Raw genomic sequence first — 23,001 nt, 5'->3', positions numbered from 1 at the left:
TACCGGACGCCCCTCCAAGTGAAAGCAAACTGTGGCCTGCACTCTGCTGCCAAAGGGATTGAGAAAAACGCATTAGCGATATCAATTGTGGCATACCACTTGGCTGCCTTTGACTCCAGTTCATATTGAAGTTCTAGCATGTCCAGCACAGCAGCACTCAGCGGTGGTGTGACTTCATTCAGGCCATGATAGTCCACTGTTAGTCTCCACTCTCCATTAGACTTTCACACTGGCCATATGGGACTGTTAAAGCGTGAGCGAGTCTTGCTGATCACTCCTTGGCTCTCCAGTCAACGAATCACCTTATGGATGGGAATCAGGGAGTCTGTGTTGGTGCGATATTGCCGTTGATGAACCGTTGTGGTGGCGATTGGCACCTGTTGTCCTTTGACCCAGGCTGTACTCCCTCTTGATAAACTCTACTCAGATTGTATATTTAAAGCTACCCATTTTTGTCTCCCCTTTAAGTCAGTCTCTTCTCCATCTGACAGGATTTTATTAATCCCTACCCTCTTCAGCTGCACTAATAAAATTTCTTACATGACATCCCATCAGATTATTTATAGTAATCCAGAGATATTAGATCAATTGCTTCTCATTTGTCTGAAAATTTATATAGCTCTTCATGTGAAAAATAAATAAAAGTAGAATCATAGAAACATAGAATCATTAAGGTTGGAAAAGACCTCTAAGATCATCGAGTCCAACCATCAACCCAACACCACCATGCCCACTAAACCATGTCCCTAAGCGCCTCATCTACACGTCTTTTAAATACTTCCAGGGATGGGGACTCAACCACTTCCCTGGGCAGCCTGTTCCAATGTTTAACCACTCTTTCAGTAAAGACATTTTTCCTTACATCCAATCTAAACCTCCCCTGGTGCAACTTGAGGCCATTTCCTCTCGTCCTATTGCTAGTTACTTGGGAGAAGAGACCAACACTCACCTCGCTACAACCTCCTTTCAGGTAGTTGTAGAGAGCGATGAGGTCTCCCCTCAGCCTCCTCTTCTCCAGGCTAAACAACCCCAGTTCCCTCAGCTGCTCCTCATAAGACTTGTGCTCCAAACCCTTCACCAGCTTCATTGCCCTTCTCTGGACATGCTCCAGCACCTCAATGTCCTTCTTGTAGTGAGGGGCCCAAAACTGAACACAGTATTCGAGGTGCGGCCTCACCAGTGCCAAATACAGGGGCACAATCACTTCCCTACTCCTGCTGGCCACACTATTTCTGATACAGGCCAGGATGCCATTGGCCTTCTTGGCCGCCTGGGCACACTGCCGGCTCATGTTCAGCCGGCTGTCGACCAGCACCCCCAGGTCCTTTTCCGCCAGGCAGCTTTCCAGCCACTCTTCCCCGAGCCTGTGGCGTTGCATGGGGTTGTAAGTAAGATTTGTTTAAACAAATGTCCAAATAACAAAGAACTGTATATTAATGTAACCCCCCAAACCAGAATACACAACTGTTCATTTCTTTTTAAGTCTTTGATGAAAAAAAAAAAGGTTCTTCTGCCAGAATCCTTCATTCTTTAATTTGTTGAATACATTAGAGTAGAGATGAAAGGAAAAAAAAAATCATTCTCTTTTGTGGCTTATTTTGATGTTTGGAAAACCTTTCTCTCTCCGACTTGGATCAAAATCCAGGAATATTTGCATTTGCTAGGAAATAGTATGGAGTTTTGGCGCTAGGAACATCCACCTGTCTGTCTGTCCTGCGGCCCCTGGAAGACCCCAGGGCTCGTGGTCGTGGTACCCAGCAGATGCTTTATTGAGGAACCGCAGAGACGAGCTGGCAGGACACCAAGAAAAGTTTCAAAGCTCATCTCGTGGCAGATTTCCAATGGGATTTCATCACAATTGGACTATTTTAGTGAAAAATTTGCATTCCAAGGAAGTAAAAAATTCCAAAAAGAAAAGATTTTTTCTGAATTTTCTGACCAGCTTTAATGTTAATTGTTCTTGCTATGGGAGGAGGCAGATAATGTCTGTGTGGGACACAGGGTGCAAGTATTTACTGTGTTGGGACTTGCTCTGAACCACACTTCTGATATGTCCTGTTAGGGCCTTGAGGGCACTAAGTACCTTCCTGTCCCTGCCCAGCTTCCCTGGGGCTTTGCCCCACCCTGCCCATGGCCCAGAACCCCATTTCAGCCCCCCAGGGCCATCAGTCCCTGCCCCAGTGACACTGCAGCAGGGCTGGTCTCCAGTTCCTCACAGCCCTGCCCTGCCCGGCCATGGGGCCACAAGACAGAAGACCTCCACTTCTTTCAGGTTAAGTTGATGCTAACTTGCCTGATTGATGCTTTGATGAGACATGCTTTTAACTGGCCTGGTTTTCTGGCTGGGTCAAAGCCCCTTTTGTTATGGTGGGCATACTGAGATCTCAGAGCTGGCAGCCAGTCTTAGGTAGTTAATAAGGTCCATATTTATCACAACTCTCATTGTAGGCAAGGAGGAAACAGGTTTGGAGAAGGAAAGCACCTTTTCAGGGTCACAAGAAGAAGCCTCCTAATAACATTTAAACTTTTCTCACAAACAGCAGTCTTACAAACATATTTTAGTCCATAGCATACTCTGGATTGATATGGTTTGACATAAGTGAATTAATGTGGTTTGGAAATCTGGTCATAAGGCAAAATTGAGGGCATAAAGTACTTAAACTATAGCTCTTTTAAGATTTTATATTTTGATAAACCTAAAAAACTGGCCTGGGATTTAACCATAACAAAACTTTTTCTTACTGTTATCTGGCATAAAACCATAGTTGACAATGAACTAGGAGTATTAACCCCATGTAAATGTCTGGAATAAAGTCTACTTGCAAATTTGAGAAGAACTATGAAATCAAATATTCAGTATTTAGAAAAACTTCATGCTATGGAGTTGATCCAGCTGAAAATAGTAACATAGGTAGCTTTTAAAAAAAAATTTTTTTTTTTCTTCACATCAGTTTTCCAGTTCAATTTAATGTGGGGCCAAATTCATGAGCTGGAACATGGGTGAGGAGGAAGACAGATATTGCAGGGTGTTGGAAAACAGGCCAGGATGTAATGAGACAGACTGTGAGTATTTAAGCTGGCATTGCCTGCAGAAAAGACATAAACTGATGAATAACTAAGTAGGTTAAGTGCAGTTTTCTTCTTTTTCTTATGTTTACAAACCCTTCTAAATGTGTTACCTATTTCTATTTGCCTTTAAATTAAGCTGGTGGTGACTCAAATGTATATCTCTAACACAAAATGCAATCTGCTCCCATTTTTGTGGTAGTTCCTTTAGCTGGAGCTCTAGAATATTCATACCCAGTTTGGACCTCCAATGTATTTCTCCATGATACCCCAAAAGTTGTGCTTTCAAGGCTGCAGGAATCAGTTTGAGAATCTAAGAAACCAAGATGAAGAAGTATAATTTTCTAGATTTTCCATAAAATGTTACAGTTATTTAGGAAACACACATTAACATCAATTATAGCCCAGAATGTACAGTTTCTAAACTGAAAGTTGCAAGTGAAACAGTATGCAGTGCTTCGTCTCAGTTTTGGATCAAATTCACCTTTCAGAATATTGATGTTTTCTTGTGCAAACAATTTCATATTGTAATTCACAGCTGCAAAAATATTTTTTTATCCTGCCTAATATATATGATATTTAAAGCTTATGCTCCGAGGCACAAACCAGTCATTAAGTCACAGGAGGTGTGAAGAAATACGCCTTATCAGCAATTTATTCTGTATTTGTCAATGCTGGAATTTCTTGGTCCTTTCTAAATCATCTGGTCCTAACCACGGCGGTAAAACGGACTAATGATCTGATGCAGCCTGGCAGCTTTTGTGAAGTTAAGTCACAAATGGAGGTAGGTTTATCCTATAGATAACAATGGCAATTATATGCTTGTTAGTACAGCTTGACCTAATTTTCCTTTGATTTATGCAGCAGATGACAACTAAAGCTAATCTATGACAACTATTGTTAAAGCATGAGTACTGTGGAGTTCTAGAACCACACAAGAGCAAACACTGTCTTTTCTGCTGTCTCCCAATATCTTTGTAGGCCTGTATACGTGTATATTTTCTTTTTTCTTTGTATATCCCAAAGTATGGCAACGTTAACTGTATATTGTTACAGAATATATACTGACTTTTTATTGCCCTGTCTGCCTCTCTAATATATTTGTAAAGGGTATACTCAAATAACTACTGTACTGGGAGTTATACTGCATCTCAGAAATTGTGACTTCAAATGGACTAAAGCATGCTGTACTTTTTTCAGCTCTTCTTTTTCTTATACCTTTTCTTTTTTTTTTTTTTTTTTTTTTTTACCCTCGACAATACCCCATTCACCTCTGTTTGGTTTTCTTAGCTGAGAAAAAAGTGGATGAAGACTTCAGGAATTGGCTTACCAGTATTACTTCCTAGGGAGACTATGAGGTCTGAAATTGTATTCCTTGGACCAACCTTACTGTGCTTTTATTCAATCTTTTTGATCAATTGATGTGGCCTGCAGAGATGCTATGTTACTCCAGTGACTTGCTGTGTTTGCACTCCTGAAAATAAGGAAGTCAATAATATTAAATAAACTTCTGGTCTTCACCTCCTGTAGACTTCGAGTGCTTCCTGTCTGCATGAAATATGTTTTTCTTAAAATGTAAGCTCCTCTGGCTATAAACTGTGATGTTTTATGACTTAGAAAGTCCTGGATACATTTATTTGTCTTTGACAAAAAATAGCTTGGCAATGCGTTAGGTGGCTAACCCTGCAGTGTGCAGGGAGAGGCAGGCACGGCCAGCTGGGATGCAGCCGTCCAGAGCGCTGAGCACAGAGCTGCCCAAGCTGGCTGGTGAGGACTGCGAAAGGGGCAACTTGCATTTTGCTCCTCTGTCGACTTCAGTACCCAGCTGGGACTGAATGGAGAGATTTACATTATCCTGCGGTCGTTAGCCTGGTCACTAGAGTTCCTCTGAAATATAAGGAGGGCTAGGGCATGCCTTTGTTTCAAAAAAGCTGCCGGTGAAAATGATATCTGAGTGGGACGGTTTGTGGAGGTGGGAGGCCTGGGTTCAATGCCGTCTTTTGCTTAAGGAGATGTATTTCACCCTTAGCTGAAGTTTCTTTAACCACCAGCTCTTCTGGGTTGACCTCCTTTTGAACTTCTTTCATTCTGCAAAAAACAATAAAAGATTCATTGCCTCAGAGGCACAGATAAAGGAGGAATGCCCAGATCACAGAGCAGTACCCGGCGAACCCAGGGAGAGGTAAGCACAGCAGAACTGCCAAATCAAAGTAATAAAAATTGGAACATTAAGGCTCTGTCTACATTAATATTTTGGTTTGGGGCAGCAGTGCAATACTGAGACAAATCCCTTGATTGCCCCTAACAGTGGTTTGGTTCACAGAAAGGTTTTGGTACACACAAATGAGACTCCTTTCAGGGATAATGACATTAGAAACTGCCTCAGGTGCTCACCAAATGCACTCTACCCTCTAATGGGAAAATAATAGTCCAAGGCAAAGACTGCTTCTTCCAGCAGATTCAAATTGCATGTGGTGGGGTGCCAGGTCCAGGCAACTGACTAGCTTGAATTAAAACCCCAAATTACATTTATTATAGATGTAGAGTTCTTAGCAATTGCTTTGATCTACTTCTGCTCCTGTTGTGCTGAAGTTGGGATCAGCAGAGAAGTAAATTCAGATTATATTGGACCATGAATTAAAAGTTAGGTTTCTGGAATAGATAGGAAGAAAGAATTCAGCCAGCAAAATGGATGCTGCCTAGACACCCCTAGTATTAGACTCATTTTGAAACAATATGCAGAAAACATTTTTTGAGACAGAAGTTATTGAACAGAGAGGCAACAGGAAACAAGAAAAGTTTTAAGTATCATTAACTCATTTTAATGTAATTTTCTTTAGTTTAGTTGGTTATTGAACTAACAGCCCTGAATACAAAATAACGCATAGCTCTTTCATTGAAGATATATAGGCTACATGTACGCTTTTATGTTCCAGCTATTGAAAGTTTTGCTAATATAATTTCTGAATGCCTTCTGATCATTCCTTTTGATATGTACAGCGTCATTTGGGGAAACTACAGTAATGTATTTTTAAAATGCCTGAATGGCCACTTGAAAATTGTTTCTGTTGTTAAATGTAGTTCTGTATTCAAATGCAAATGTATTATTTAATGGGATATATTTCAGTAAAATTACTATTTTACTTTTACAATTACTGTTTTACCTTTATAGATACTCTTTTAAGAAAAAAAAGAATCTGGCAATTTAAAATAACACAGAAAAGTAAATCCTGGACTAAACCTTATCAATTGTTAAACATAACTGTTTTTCAGTTACATTAAAATTAAAGTCCATCTGCTGATAAAAACAGTAGCACTAGAAGTATTGTACTGTATTTTAGAACACTCTAAATCAGATAGTGTAATCTAAAATTACATCTCTTTAATAATCTGTTTTATCTCCTACTTCTGGCATGGTTTCAGCAGTTAATAAGATAAGAAATATATAAAGTAGTGTGCTGGTTTTGGCTGGGGTAGAGTTAATTTTCTTCACAGTAGCTAGGACAGGGCTGTGTTTTGGATTTGTGCTGGAAACAGCGTTGATAACACAGGGAAGTTTTCGTTACTGCTGAGCAGTGCTTACACAGAGTCAAGGCCTTTTCTGCTCCTCACCCCACCCCACCACCGAGTAGGCTGGGGGTGCACAAGAAGTTGGGAGGGGACACAGCCGGGACAGCTGACCCCAGCTGACCAAAGGGATATTCCATACCATATGACATCATGCTCAGCATATAAAGCTGGGGGAAGAAGAAGGAAGGGGGGGACGTTTGGAGTGATGGTGTTTTGTCGTCCCAAGTCACTGTTACGTGTGATGGAGCCCTGTTTTCCTGGAGATGGCTGAACACCTGCCTGCCCATGGGAAGCAGTGAATGGATTCCTTCTTTTGCTTTGCTTGCGTGAGCAGCTTTTGCTTTACCTATTAAACCGTCTTTATCTCAACCCATGAGTTTTCTCACTTTTACCCTTCTGATTCTCTCCCCCATCCCACCAGGGGGGAGTGAGCGAGCGGCTGCGTGGTGCTTAGTTGCCAGCTGGAGTTAAGCCACAACAAATAGAAACTTGATGCTTAGAAATTCATAACTTCTTGGAAATCTGGATTTTTAGCATTCATACAATTCAAATATCTGACAGTCTCAGAGACTCAGTTGAAATGTTTAGTTGATAAAGGCTTTGCAAAAGGAGGGTGTGTTCAGCAATACAAGGTAGTAATAGTTCCAGGATGATTAGAGCCTTGACAGAGGGTTGTAGAGGCTTGGGTTTACAATATTTTCAGTCACAAACAAGAAGTTTAATCCAGTAAGGAGAACTGCAGCTCTCTATTTGAAAGCAGTGCTTTTCTCGGAGTTGTCTTGCTCCTACAATGACGTCCAAAATCTAAAGTTAGAGGCATGGGAGGAAGCGACATTCAAAGAGGAGATCAGAAATTCAACTACCGAGCAGGACACCACCTAAACCTGGCTGACCGAAAATGCTGGGAACACCCTGAAATTTTGCTACAGGACAGAATATAAGTGCTTGCCTCAGGGCAGGAGGCTGGCATCTCTGCCTAAGCACAAGGCACATAAAATTTTATTTTCTAACAACTATATACCTTGACTTTTTATCTCCACCTGGTAGAGTGGGCAGATAGCTTTTATGCAAGGCTAATGGAGCAGTTGCTCAGGCAGCATTAAATCTGCCTGTGGTAACATGCTACAGGTTTGAAGGTTAGTGCAGCGTGCACGGAAAGGCACATGCACTCCTTTTGGCTTTGTTAGGGAGCTGAGCGTGCTGTGTACAGCAGACTGCAAGATGATTGCATAGGTTCAAGCATTTCAGTCACAATGCGTGTGGAAGAATCATAAGCTAAAATTTGTCATGAAATGTACCTATCTACATTTACAAGCAGGCTTCCACAATTAGAAAATGTAAGATATCTTGTAATCAACACTGACATTTGGTATTCAGCTACTGGAAAGTGCAAATTGCCAAACCCTGGATCAATTACTTCTAGTAAGGAACAACAAACAGAGTCTTAGCTCTTTGAGGAATGTAAATTAAATCTTAGGAGAGGAATTGTTACTAGCTAACCATGCCACTAAATAGGAAATGTAATGAATACTTAAATGTTATTTTAGAAATTTTTCACATGTGGTCAAATCAGGCCACAGCTGCTAGTAAGTCACACAGCATACAGAAATCAAGTGACAAGATACTTAGGATCAGAGAATCACATGCCAAGCAGTTCAGATACACATCATGTCACCCAATTTCAATCTAATCTTTCATGAGCTTAAAGAAGATTGAGAAGAACAGGAAAGTTTTCCTTCTGCCACAGCATCTCAACAATAAAATGACAAAATTTCTTGCTCAGTGAGAGAGGCAGTGCGGTCAAGAAACCCTAGATGGAGAATGGTGAGCACAAGCTACGTTGGTTAAAGCCGTCTTGAAATGTTTGATCTAATTTCAGAAAATCTGAAACATTTAATGAAGAATATCTTACATAGTGTAGTCAATAAATTTTTTCTTTTGCCACCAACCTTAATAATGAATTACATTTTGCATCATGGTGTCATTTGAAGGCTATGTCTCCCTGTGTTAGATAGAGCCCTATCATTCAGTGAAGCCGCTTCTGTTCTGATGATCTTACAATGTAAGTGTACAAGCACAGCTGACAAATAGATAAAACAAAAGGTGGGGAAGGAAAAGAAAAGAAAGAACACCAGAAAGTAATACAATGTCATTCAACATAAGTCTGCTATAAAGAAATACATTAATATCTTTTGTATCTCTGCTCAGGCTAGGACATAATTGGTAAAGAAAGACATTTTCAGGAGGCAAGGCTACTGTTCAAATTCCAAGATACTGGCCCGATTTCAGAATTTAAGAGTCATCATACTGTGGGTTTTTTCCTGTGTGACTTTCCCTTAATAAATCTATGGTTGACTTGGAAATAAAATCTTAGCATGTTGTAGAAAGTGGCTAGTTAACTGATTTAGATTAGTGTTCTGTAGCATTTCTCTTAGAAAGGATATGTGGTTCAAATAAGTCACAGATAGACCTAGCAGAAGAATCTGGGGTATTGTTAGTTAAGAATTCGCATTACAAGTGGGTCATTGATGAATGGCAGGAGGTGTCTCCATTAAAGGTAATGTAATGATTAGTATGCATTGTGCAAATCTACAATCTTGGAAGCAAAGAGGCCTGGACAATTTTTCTGCATGATTAGCTAAAATTAAACTTGGCATATGAAACTTTAGTAGGTCATCCATTCTTAGAAGATTCAATGCACTTCAGGTTGTGGTTAGATACTGACATTTTATAATCCAAGCCATTTATTTATTTATATATATATATATATTTTAAAATATATATATAAAGGAAATTAATATATATATTACCTCAGACTAACTATCTCTTGAAAATTTCTCACAGTCGTTTATACTTTCTATTCTGAGATAAGTGTGGCTGGTTTGACTGCCTGAGCATACTACTTCTTACCTCATACTTTAACTACCCTGCCTTGTATGCAGTGGTTTTCCAGTCCCTGAAGCCCTCCAGCCAGCCATTAGAATACAGTAAGCACAAAATCTGCACTACAATTCGGTGTGCTTGAATGGTGACTAACGTGCCTATGAGTTAATTTAGGCACAGAAACTTCACGTTTATTGCAGCTGCGGTTACCAGGATGACTTTTGCCCTGGCCGTCGAAGTTTGAAACTGAGGACTCCTTCACAGTGGGGAACCCTGACCTCTTTAGACTTTTAGACTACTGTCTTGCGGTAGCATCCACGGGTAAATCTCTACAAAGAACATAACCTGTATTGTCTTAATGTGGCTCTTTGGTAGGGTGACTGATCACACCCACGTTGCCACCTCTCCCTTTCTAAATGTCATACTGTCATCTTGCTTTTGTCAGAGGCTAAGCAAGATTAGTTCTTTAGAAGATTAGATCCGCTAAAGTTACCAGCTAATGGTCTCATCTTTTTTAACAATAAACAATTTTGGAATTAAACTCTGTCTTTTCATTGCCTTACGTAAATTTTTCCTCTATCTTATAAATGTGTATCTTGAACACCAGGTACAAAGGGGGACATAAAAAGCTGCAGCATATTGTCTCTATTCCCTAATTCTGTTTCAGCTAGGAAAAGTCCAAATGAACTACTTCAATAATTGATTTTTTCCACTTGTTTCTTTCAAAACCCTTCATCGAGTTTGATTATCAGCGCATGAATATTTTTAGTCACTCAGAATTATTTTTTCAGAAATAATTAATTTAAAAAGTCATTAATCTCTAATCCTAGGGAATATGTGCAAGAGAATGAATTAGTGGAATTGCACAAGTAGTAGTCATGCTGGTATTTTCTAACTTTTTTTTTCTGACTTTTTTACCTTAATAATGTTCTTCTAATATAGATTTTGTATGTGTAATATATTTTATTATTTCTTCTTCCTTTCCCTAATATTTATTCAGCTACAGTCTGCAAACTGGCTTTGTATGCTTTTAATATTTGCTCTTATAGGAAGACTCCTACATGTACATTTCTGGTGATGATTCTAATGAGGTACTCCAGCCTTCGGGGCACAGTTCTGTCAGCAGGTGCTCCATACAAAGCAATGTTCGAGCTTGCAGGTTATCTTCACAATAGTGTAATTTTCTGGAATGATTCAGCGTGCAGTGGGGGAAATACTGGCATAGGGCCCAGAGCACTTAAGCATCTCTTTTTCTTCTGAACTAGTATTTACAAGTTAAATACCACATGCTTCATAATGTAAGTAAAAAGTTAACACTGCTAACACTGGTGGCATTGTATTGCCACCATTTTCATGATGGCTAATCTTCCTCATTAAAAAACCACCCCCAAAAACCCACTCCTCAGCCCCAAAAGTTCAAGTTATTAGACTTGTGATTACAAAAGCAAATATATTTAACCTCAATTTTAAGCTAGCTAGATTTACTTGCAGGCCTCTCTTTTCACTCTATTTTTTAGTTACAAAACAAGAAATAAGACTGACATCATTCATCCTTTTGACTTATGCAATGACTATGCACAGTGGTCATCCATTAAGCAAAGACCAGTTTTTGCACTTATGGCAACACATATATTATACAAACCCACCATGTATTTCATTACATCATATAATTTTTTATTTACGATGAGAAGTTATTAAAATACTGAAAAAATGAAACACATTATTAATTCATTTGGTATTAGAAAGCCTTTATAGTTATAGCATTGTTTACAAAATAGAGTGTGAATTAAAAATCTCTTCTGATTCGAGACTTTGAATTTTAAACAGAAGCTAAAGAGAATGCTGTATATCTTGTTTCCAAACTTCCCTATTACAGGTTATTTTTTATACTAGAAGAGATTGTATAATTTTAGTAAAAAAAAAAAAAAAAAGAAAAAATGTCTGGTTGAAAAAGTCAGTATGCCAAACAAAATTTTAGTCAAAATGAAACAACATTTCTTTAGTTAATATTTTGAAAACTTTTATAAGTTTTCTCAAAGAACAGGTATAGTCTTCTTAAGATTACAGCAGAGATCACAAATTGTTATTATCTCTGTATGCCAGTCCTTAGAATAATTGCACCCCTGAGTCTAAAAGTGAGTTCTGAAAACGGTCCTTGCTGGAAAGCGTTTTTAAATGATCTTCCAGCAGTTAAAGGTATCAATCATCAATCTACTTTCTGACAGTACCTTGAGTCAGTGTTCATCTTGGTAAGATCAATATTAAGTCATACAGGTAGTACATGCTTTAACAGATTTCCACTTCTTACCGACTGCCAGGAGTTACTGCCAGGGAGCAGCCGGGGTGCTGCCCTGTGCGGGCAGGGGAGCTGGGAGGCAGGAGCTGGAGGCAGCGATGGGGAGGCAGGCAGGGCAGGTGAGATGTAGACAGTGGTTGTACCTACATGATACAGCCTACCTCGCTTTTAGTTTCAACATCAGCCACATTATAGTCCGCTCAGTGAGGAGCTGAATTCAAGTTAAATGTACTTTCCCTATACTTCAAAATCCTTCTACATTAAAAGATCCAACAGAAGACCTAATGGCTTAATTAAAGACCAGCATACCATAAATAAAAAACAGCAGATGATCAACTGGATTAAAAATTTGGACCAACTGGATCGAATCTTTGAAACTAGTTGATAAACATATCCAATGACAAAGTAAAAGTCAATTGATTACAGTAATTTGCTATAAAAGGGGGACATTGATAATGAATATTATCAAAACGGAACGCTTCAAACAAGTCTGAATAGGATATTCCCAATAGGTTAAATGTAAATTCTTTATCATAAGTCTTCATTTAGTAGACAAGATCTTTCACTGGTTCATTTTAAAAGGGTCATTTAAAGTCAGTAGAGGTATGCTTGGAAAGACCAGATGAGAACCTGATCCATTATCTTTTTTTCCACTGTATGTACTCAGGAGACTGATCCAGATAAGGATATCTAGTCAATATAGTGATAGATATAATTGCTATTTACAGCTAGTGTCTTATCATTGCAGAGTATCTGTACTGAAGATTCTCAGATTAATCATGTTTTTACAGATATCTTTCATGAGATATTTTAATTTTTTTTAAATATATGTGTTTGCAAAGACCATATGAACATCTACTATTTATGAAATACATTTTTAACAACTTCTTTAAAAAGCTTTTTTCAAGTTCAAAATTTTCTCTGAAACCATATTTTGCATGAAGAGCAAATGGTGATTAAGAATTCTCTTTGAAGTTGAACACTTGTGGAGAAACAAATGAAACATTTTATGCACTTTTCTCTGTGCTTTCAGCTAGCCAAAAGTAAAGAATTTGCAGATGGTTTTGAAGAAGGCGGGAGGGAAGGAATCAGATATTTATCTCATTTAGAAATAAAATTGTACCATAATGGTGAGATTTTCATGACGGATTTTGTTTTGAAATACAACAGAAATAAATATTACTCGATGCATGAGAAATCCTAGGTTTCAGGAAATTTGATGTGAGGCAGCTTGAAATCAACAACCAAGATAAAGAGCTGCTGCCTGTGAACGAACTACATATTTATTGCAGTGCTTGTCATGGGGGAGCTCAGGGTGCCATAACCACAAGAACAGAACCATACCACGCAGTGGCACGAAGAATAATTTATTTACAAAGAAGATGGGATAATGATTTCTGTGCTTGGATCCTTATTCTAAGATGTCTGTTCCTCGACACAAGCACAGTACACACTCGTGCCAGCACAGGCCCCGGCTTTCCCCCTGCCTTTGGTGCAGCTCAGACCTGCACAGTGGACCCAGAGAAAGACACTCACGCCTGAGTACTGGCCGGCAGCCCCGGCCCCCAGTGTAGCTGCACCTCAAGCCCAGACTGATACAGGGTGCCAGACACCCAGGTACCAAGCGTCCCCTGAGGGGCAGCTGTTTTCACTCTTTACCGCTGTTTAAAAGCAGATTGTGGGAATAAGGTGCCGAAGGCCTTGCTACTTACGTAGCCCCAGGCTGATCTCTGTGGTTTTCCCCATATCCAGAGCCAATTACAATTCATTACCTGTGTTGCCATCGCCTTCCAGCCTCCTGCCCCAGGCAAGTTACAGAGATATCAAGCTGCTAATAGCTCGCCTCTGATTCCTTATTGCTTTCCTGCATGTACCTAAACCACTAGAGCAGGACAGATTAGCCCGTGTCTCATTTAGCAGTGCCCTCGGCTGGGCATCCCCATGACATTTACCTGTGCATCTCTGTTCTCTGAGTGGACACCAGGACCACCACCTAATCAGTTAAGGCTGAGGAGCTGTGGTCAAGGTCTCCACCTACCTGAGCAACGCTTTTGGGTAGGCTTTGCCCTGGGACAAATGCCACTCAAGGAAAGAAGACATTAGCAAAATCAATTGAAGGTGCTGCTTTGGGTGACGAAGCTTTGTTGACCATATTGTCAGCTGTCAGCTTTGCTCTGGAGTTGTCTGAGACTCAGCGACTGCTGTTGTACTGTAGAAATGGTTATGCAGTCATATTTCCAAGTTAAATATGTCTGTTACATTATTTCCCGAAGACAGAATTCCATATCAGTTATATGCATAATTAAAAAAGTTATTTAAAGAAAAGACAAACCCTTGTCCCTCATAAAAAGCATGGCAGTCCAGCAGGTGGTCTAAAGCTGCTTAGTAATTTTCCTGGTACTATTTTTGTATTTCTTTTGAAATCACTTCAGATGAATAACATCATATTTAGATACTTTGTGTATTTCAGTTTTGGATAATGTATCATGAGAAGAGGATAAATAGCTTTCAAAATTTAGACATAAGAAGAAATATTCTGATTTGTAGCACAGGTAGTCATTACACTTACTGGGTTTTCTGAGGATTTCTGTGAAAATACTCTCAACTACAGCCAGCCTGAGACTTTGTAACAAAACAAGAAGATTGATTTTAGTGATCTGAAAACAGAGGGGTAATTATATTCTCATTTTCATGTTCATGATGTGCAGAATTCTTCTATTAAACTTTAATGGGTGTTGCAAGTGAAAAAACCATACGCAACAAGATAGGGAAAACACCACAAAGCTGTTAGCTTTGAAATTCATTGTCAGATAGCAAATATTATCACGATAAATCTTAACTTTCACAGCCAGCGAGAGCTGCAGGCTAGACTAGAGAAAGAGACAGGCACAGAACCATAGCTGTGCATTAAAAGTAACACACTGTACATTGCTAAAATATGTATTGTGATTAAGTTAATATTGAACAGTGAGTTTTATAACCTTTTCTGATTTTCTTTTCCCCAGGCAGAAATCAACACTTTTCTAACTGTGGTACCCTTCACAATTCATTTTCTGTAGTGTCAAAAGAGGTGTATTAAACACTCTGGAAGAAAACACACTCTCTGATAGGGTGGCATCAGGGTGCGTATGGTTTCATAACAACATTAAAAGCTCATCTTTCTTCTTCTCTCTTTCCAGGAGCTGTTGTGGGAAGGGTGATACAGAAGTAAGAGTGCACTACCTGCACTCAGAGAGCTGTGAAAAAAGACGGCATGGAGGAGCACAGGGTATACTAAGTAACATCTGTTCCTAAATGGATGCAATAAGATCCAACCTGCTTAGCATAAACAGAAACATGTCAAGTTAAATAGGGTAGCAGCAGGACTCAAGGTAGAGCATGTGGAAGTCGTGAAAATAAACGAGTGGAGCACTAACATTTGTGACACCAGTCAACTGCTTAACCAGGCTGGTGCATTCCCGGTGACATGTCCATTTATTAAAAACACGGGGAAAATGTGGAATTCCAGCCATCTGACATAATGCAGAAAGGAAACATTAGAAATTGTGATTTACAATATATCTTTATAAGAAGTCTGGAAGGCAAGTATAGTGTTTTCTCTTGGCTTTTGAGCCAATCAAAATTTTTGGGGTGAAGTTGGATAGTTAAAAAACATGAAAATAAAAGGAAGACAAAGTTTACAATCAGACAGAGAGCTGGAATGGAATTTGAAGGGGTAACCAGAGAGAAACCTCTGCCTGTGTTTTCACAGGATTTCTTTCAGGAACAGGGTCATTTGTTTTTCTGATATCTGGGTCTTTCTTAAGACTGTAATGATTTTTTTTTTCTCCCCCCCCCCGCCTCTTCTGCCACTTTGTTCAAGTTCAGCAAAAACTGTGTATACGTTTTGATTTAAAAAAAAAAAAAATCCACATATAAATACGCACAGATGTTCATTCCTTTCTCAGAGGAAAAACTGCCCCATTTTAAAAAAGCCCCCAAACTGAAAGCTATCTAATGAAGCTTCAGTGAGGGAGGGAACTGAAAAGGAACAAAGTAAAAATCGATGTTTCAAGATAAAAATTAAAGAAAGCACATGACACAAATGAAAAGAAATACTGGAAGGCTGATTGAAATCAGATGTAACAGAAAAGTTACATTTACAGGTAATTTGATGAATTACTTGAGATGTTGCTTGCGACTGTGATGATTTTAGCCCACAGCTTTGCTCTGTGGCATGGCACCACCAGCATGCCCTCACCCATATCAGTGCTCCATACTAAATGCTCCCTGCAGGAAACTCCTCAAACGCATCTCCTGCTTCGTCCTTTAAATGCAAGTTTTACTTTCCCCACATCAAGCTTTTCTAGAAGAAAAAAAAAAAAAAGTTTTTTTTATGTCTTCCTGGAAACACTACAGAAACTGTAACATGTTGGATAATTAAATAATAATTTTTTTCACCAGTAGGAAAACAGAGTGAGGGCACAAAAAAAGAAAATCCTCCAGTTCCTCTAAGAAAGGGCAAGTCTGCCTCTATCAGAAATCAGATGAGGTTTTGGGGAGGTAGTTTTATACTTCCCTGCAGGGGGAAGTAGTTTTATACTGCTTTTCCACCAAGTACATTAAACATAAGTCTAGCAGCTTCATCTTGCTTTTCAGCCATTCTTTGCTCAGTGCCACACACTGAGCAAAATTTGACTCACTCTATGCTGGTAGTGCTTTTAGTGAGTTACCGTGAAAACCAGCATGGTATTTTAACCTAACAGCATGAGAGCAAATACATTCATGCATCTCCACTGGAAACAATATAAAATAGGAAGTAGATAATATTACCAATGCTATATGCGTGATACTGCCAGCATCCTGTGTCATTAACCAAGTGCTTGTAAACATTACAAAATACAGACACTAACCCACGGATTTTTCTTTTTTTAAAGTTTGATTTTGTGAAGCCCCTGTGGCTGGCAGCAAATTCTGCAACATCCAAAGTGCCAGATGCCAGCTTGTTTTGTTTTGCGCTTTCATTTACAGTTGGATATTGCTAAGTGGGTGCAGACTATCAAGTTTTTTCCTTATTTATTTGCTTTATTTGTTTTCGTGCACAGGTAATAAACAGCTCTCTGGTTAGCTGTCAGTAAATCTCTGGGCTGGAGTGTATGGTGTGGCACTCCTTACTCCAAATTAATTAAAAGGCAAAATCAGATCAAAGAGCTCTCACAGTGGCCATGGAAGAAGGGGAATCAGTTTGCTTTTAGGAGACTGCCTATGAGGATAGGTCTGTTACTGGGGGTGGGGTGGGGGGGTGTCTGTTTGTATGTGTGTGTGAGATGGAGGGACGGAAAGCAGGAAGGGAGATCTGTGTTAGGGAAAAGCAAACTAGCCAAAGCATGCTTTTCAAAGTTCTCTGATAAAACTAGTTCCGTGCTTTATGGCGGGGAGGGAAACTGGGAGAAGTGTCCTCAAGCATTTCAGTTAACCTAAACTGTTTGATCTCATTTTGGAGTTATTTGATATGCTTTTAAATTTTTTTAAGATCAGTTCTGAAATGAAAGTCATCTTGAAAAAACTACATTTGTTCTGAAAAAATACAATAATTCCTTTGGCTGAAGCCAGAAATTAGCTGTCCTTGTTTTTTCTCTCTCTTTAGGGGAGAGAGAAAAAGAAGTAAAAAAATCATGGAAGTGGACTATCTTCTAATAAATCCAGAAGTGTCATAGTGAAAATTAACCTATATTTGTAAAGTTCTTCTAAGAGGTAGCACATTATCTTGCTAATGTAAAATTCCTTCTGTCTGGAAAGACTGGATTATAAACCAAATTACTCTGCCACTGTTAATGGTGTATATAGTTTTAAACTTTGTTTTGAAAAAAGAATAGGAAGTGGTTCACAGTCGATGGCAAGTCTTCTCAAATATGGAGGACTAAAGTCTGAACTCTGTCGTCAAGCTTTTCTCAAAACAAGTAGAGTAGGCTTCATCTTGCATTATTTTCAACTTCTACAGCGTAGATCGTTACGTCTGAATCAGACATGCTCACCTCCCTTTACAGGCAGTGCAGAGAGGTAAGTACAATTCATCTCACCCTGAGATAAAAACGTGAAATGATTAGGTGAACTGTTACAAAAAATGGCTTCTTCCTCCACAGATCCTTACAGAATTAACAGTCAGGTGTAGATATTTACATTATAGACACATGCAATTTAGTTTAATAAATCCTCCTGTGATGTTTCTGGGGCTTCTCAAAGCCGTCACAGTCTTCTCTGTGTTCTGGGCCGCTTCAGGAGTAGCCACAGTCCATCGCTGCTGCGGTGGGAGGATATTGAGCCTAGCTGGCCAGCAGAGCTGGAGGCACTATGGTGTTTTTAGTTGAACGCACCTTTATAAAAATTACCCAGCTGACCCTGCTAGACCCAGAACAGAGTAAAATTTGTGGGATAGAGTAGTATTTCTTTAAATACTTTGTAAATCTGCTACTGATGATTACCAGATCTTGTCTTTAAGGAGACTCCAAGCTCCAACTGGTTTGCAGGTGATTAGGCCTTGTGTTTTGCATATTTTCAATAAGCACTGTCATTCTATTCCCAGCATGAGCCTCATATTAAGTTTGCTTAAGGAGTAAAAAAAATTAACACCTACAATGTTCACACTAACCCCCCTCTATCTTCAAGTGAAGTGACAGCAGTACATCTTTCAAGTTTAGTCACTGACCTGGCAAAAACACTGTGGCATGGCTGACAAATTTTCCTTTCAGTATAACAAGAGTTATTTTTTCGTCAGTAAATTCTTTGGGCCCAATAGAAAGAAAACTTTGGTTGATGCTGTTTATGATGGTTTCGTGACTGTATATGGTTTGGAAGTGGAAGCTGGTGGAAGCTGGTTTCACTGGTCTCTGGAATTCCTCTAGCTTCAGCTCCAAAGTGTTTATACTACTATGCTTGTTAGCTTTCTTTATGGATCTTAAATTATTTCCATTCCATATTGCACTACATTAAAGCATGCTGAAAGAAAATCCCACAGGTTAGGACAAATAAAAGCATTCTTTGGAAGGTACAAGGATGGCGTTTCATACTTGCCCGAAGAAGGGACAGTTGGGACAAGTAGATTGACAAAACTCACAGCAGCATGGTCGGATGTAATAGCTGATGGGAAGAGAGCAAAAGAAACTGCTGCTGTAGAAAAGAATAAGCTGAGAAGAGCAGCAGCAAGAGAGTTTACTTGCCCATAATGATGTAGATAATGTGTTACAATAAAGAAGAATGAAGGACACAGGAGAACAAAAACTGACTGACAAACAGTATATGGTCTTTTCATCAGGGACCACTAAAGTGAAAGCAGAGATCCTGGATTAGTGCTTTCAGCAGCAGTCTAGAAAGAGGTTTTCAAGGAGTTACTGTTGCCAGAAAGGCAAATGACAGCTTCATTTGTTGCCCTAAATGCTAAGGTGCCCCTAAATGCAAAATGTCTTTTTGCTACTGGAAAATGAAACATTTGGTTTGTGAGATACATGTCTTAATTTTACAAATTACTTAGTGAAATTAATGGTTTAATTCAAAAAAGTCATGGGGATTTTACATACAATTGCTACTGTACAGAATTTATTTTAATTTATGAGTTAACCTTTGATTTTTATGATCATACAAATTATATTAAAAGTAATTATGGTTAAATTATTACAATGATGATATTAAATATTCTAATATATTTTAACAGACCTGATCATTGATCAGGTTTCATAGCCACATTAACTATTCCTCTGGCTTACTATCCTTATAAATAGATACTGGGTACAATTTTCTAAACTAAATCTCCCTTGCTGAAAATCAGGCAGATTACATAATTGAGAAATATTAATTATCCATCTCTTTTTACAGTAATACAATATTCTATAATATAATTTGAAACTGAAGTAAGCTTGTTTTACATTTCAAAACTCAGAAGCTTGAATAATAGAGGTTAATTTTCATTGAAAGGTAAAGTTAAAGCACGACCTGGAAGTTTTTTTATTTTCTTTGTTTATTTTTTAAAGTAAAAGTAACTATATTTGTCTTTGTAAGGATTGTCACACAAACAGACACAGGAGTGCATGGTGTCATATGAAATGCAGGAGTGAAAAACAGGCACATTATTTTTTCAGTAAAAAGCAAATTTTACTAGTTGATGCCAGAAACTCACCTCCTGAATCATGTTACTGATTCAGCTGCAAAATACTTGATTGCAAAACATTTCAGTAAAAAATTACAGAATTAGCACAGCGAAACTGGTCTTGACACAGTCCGTCCAAGATAAATCGCAGATGGATGAGGAAGGAAAAGAGGCTCTTAAATCCTATAATAATACCATAAAACATAAAAAAAATTGGAAGCGGGATTGACTTTTAAGTAACAAACATAATGGTGTGGTAATATGCAGGAGAGCAGGAAGAATAAGCAAATGTTTCATCCATGTTGAAGAACCAGGTATGGTTACAACACTGCTGAGGGATGTTGATCCAATTTATTTTAAAAACTGTTCAATCATTTCATGAACAGACCTAATAATTGATCAGCTTTCATAGCCTCAATAGCTGTTCCTTTGGCTTAGCATCCTTATAAATAGATGTTGGGCACAATTCTCTAAACTAAATCTCCCTTGTTGTGAATTAGGCAGCATAATTACATAACTGAGAAATATTAATCATCCATCTCTTTTTACAATAATTTAATATGTACCTGGAGACACCTATTACAAATCCTTTCATTCTTCTCTAAGCAAATCCAATTTACTTTTAAATCTTTCCTTCTGGGTTATGTTTTCAAAACCTTTATTTCTGCTGTTCTTTCAATTTGTTCCAATTTGTTGGCATCCTTCTTAGTGTGGTATCTAAAACTGGACACAGTGCCATAAGATAACAATGACACTCAATTATGGTATTTTTTTTTACTTAGCGAAGTGGGCATTGAATTTTTTTTTGTCACCTATGGTTTACTTGCTGCTCAGTAAGAGAATCCCTGCTCTTCTTGTTTGTCTGTCCTGTTTGTAAAAGCTTTCCTAACTTTGTGTCCCTTACCAAGTGTTATTTCTTTCAGTCTTCTGTTTTTCTGTTTTATACCTCTATATGGGTACACATTTTCTGTGGGATTGGGTCTTAGAGACAGGGACAGGTTACATACAAATCTCTTTAGATTCAAGATTTTGTAGCAGTAATGGCATATAATTTCCCATTTTTTCTCTGTATTGAAACAGTTTGTTCTTTTGACTTAATAGTGACATTTGTCAAAACTAAAGCTTTTATCTGAACTTTTTTTTCCCTGCCTGGGGTCTATTCTAGCAATTCTCTATGCTGAAATTTGCATTTGTTTGAAGGTTTTTATTGTTCCACTGCTCTCACTTGTTTCTCACCTTAAAATCACAAACCCTATTGCTTTGTGATCAGTTTTATTCATTGTGTTTTTCTATATTATAAGCTAATGCCTTCTTATTCAAAGTGTACTGTAAAAGAGCTGCCCTTAATTGTCGCTTCCAACTTTTTGAAATCTGTTTTTTCAAATATATACCGCTATATTTTTCCTCCAAAAATATAGTGGCACAGACTTCCATTATTGTTTTTTGTTTCACCTGATAATTCACAAAAAAGGTTGTTTCAGCCCACACCTCCTTTTAATCTAATTGTTTATTAAATACCTACAATTAAATCGTCTGTTTTATTCTGTTTTATTTTCAACAAGATACTTTCAACAGATGTTTCTTTCAATTCTTTGTAAACTTCAAAAAGCCTGAGAGCATAGAGGTTGTTCAACAAATGCTGAAACAGAAGAAAAAAAGCAGATGGTGCATTCGTGTGTAACCCTCTTCATTTTTTTTAAAGTAAAACTCTATTTCTACACTGATTTCAGTCAGTTTATCCCTTAATTTTTTTCTCTGGTTCTGATTCAGCCAAGGTATGGTTTCTATAAATATACTCATTTTTCCTGTTTGATCCCTGTACTCAGAGTAGATACCTAATGTTATCTTACCCAAGACTCCATTTTAATATTCTGCTATTCTACCCCACTTCTATAAAAAATGTCTCTCTCTTTTTTTTTTAACCTACTGTGTGGACTTTTTACTAAGTTGGCAATTCTCCATTTAATACCAGATCTGTGTCACCAAGGAATGCTGCTTTCACTTAATTTCTTCCAGGTATCATAGAATCATAGAATAGTTTGGGTTGGAAAGGACCTTTAAAGGTCATCTGGTCCAAACCCCCTGCAATGAGCAGGGACATCTTCAACTAGATCAGGTTGCTCAGAGCCCCATCCAACCTGACCTGGAATGTTGCCAGGGATGGGGCATCCACCACCTCTCTGGGCAACCTCTGCCAGTGTTTCACCACCCTCAGCGTAAAAAATTTCTTCCTTATATCTAGTCTAAATCTACCCCCTTTTAGTTTAAAGCCATTCCCCCTTGTCCTATCTCAACAGGCCCTGCTAAAGAGTTTGTCCCCATCTTTCTTATAAGCCCCCTTTAAGTACTGAAAAGCTGCAATAAGGTCTGCCCGGAGCGTTCTCTTCTCCAGGCTGAACAACCCCAACTCTCTCAGCCTGTCCTCATAGAAGAGGTGTTCCATCCCTCTGATCATTTTTGTGGCCCTCCTCTGGACCTGCTTCAACAGGTCCATGTCTTTCCTGTGCTGAGGACTCCAGAGCTGGACGCAGTACTCCAGGTGGGGTCTCACCAGCGCAGAGTAGAGGGGGAGAATCACCTCCCTGGACCTGCTGGCCACGCTTCTGTTGATGCAGCCCAGGATATGATTGGCCTTGTGGGCTGCGAGCGCACATTGCTGGCTCATGTCCAGCTTTTCACCCACCAGTACCCCCAAGTGCTCCTTGGCAGGGCCCCCAAGTCCTTCTCGGCAGGGCTGCTCTCAATCCCTTCATCCCCCAGCCTGTATTGATACAGGTTGGTTGCCCTGACCCAGGTGCAGGCCCTTGTACTTGGGCTGGTTTTCTGGCTACTTTGCATAAACGGAGTATGTCAAAGATCTGTTTGTGTTCATCATGTGTATTGGCTAAAGAGGTGAAGGCTGAAGTCTGGGATAAGTAACTATTTCCACCTAAATTACACCTGATTCTTTAGCATTCCAAAGTTAGCCTTCACCATTATGTTCCTTAGGCTTATCAGAGAAGGCTAGAGGTTGGAAGGGATCTCTGGTGGTCACCTTGTCCAACCACCCCACTCAAGCATGATCACC

Source organism: Pygoscelis adeliae, unplaced genomic scaffold, assembly GCF_000699105.1.
Source record: "Pygoscelis adeliae isolate BGI_AS28 unplaced genomic scaffold, ASM69910v1 Scaffold48, whole genome shotgun sequence".
NCBI lineage: Eukaryota > Metazoa > Chordata > Aves > Sphenisciformes > Spheniscidae > Pygoscelis > Pygoscelis adeliae.
The sequence above is the reverse complement of the archived record's forward strand: the minus strand, read 5'-3'. Positions refer to the sequence as shown.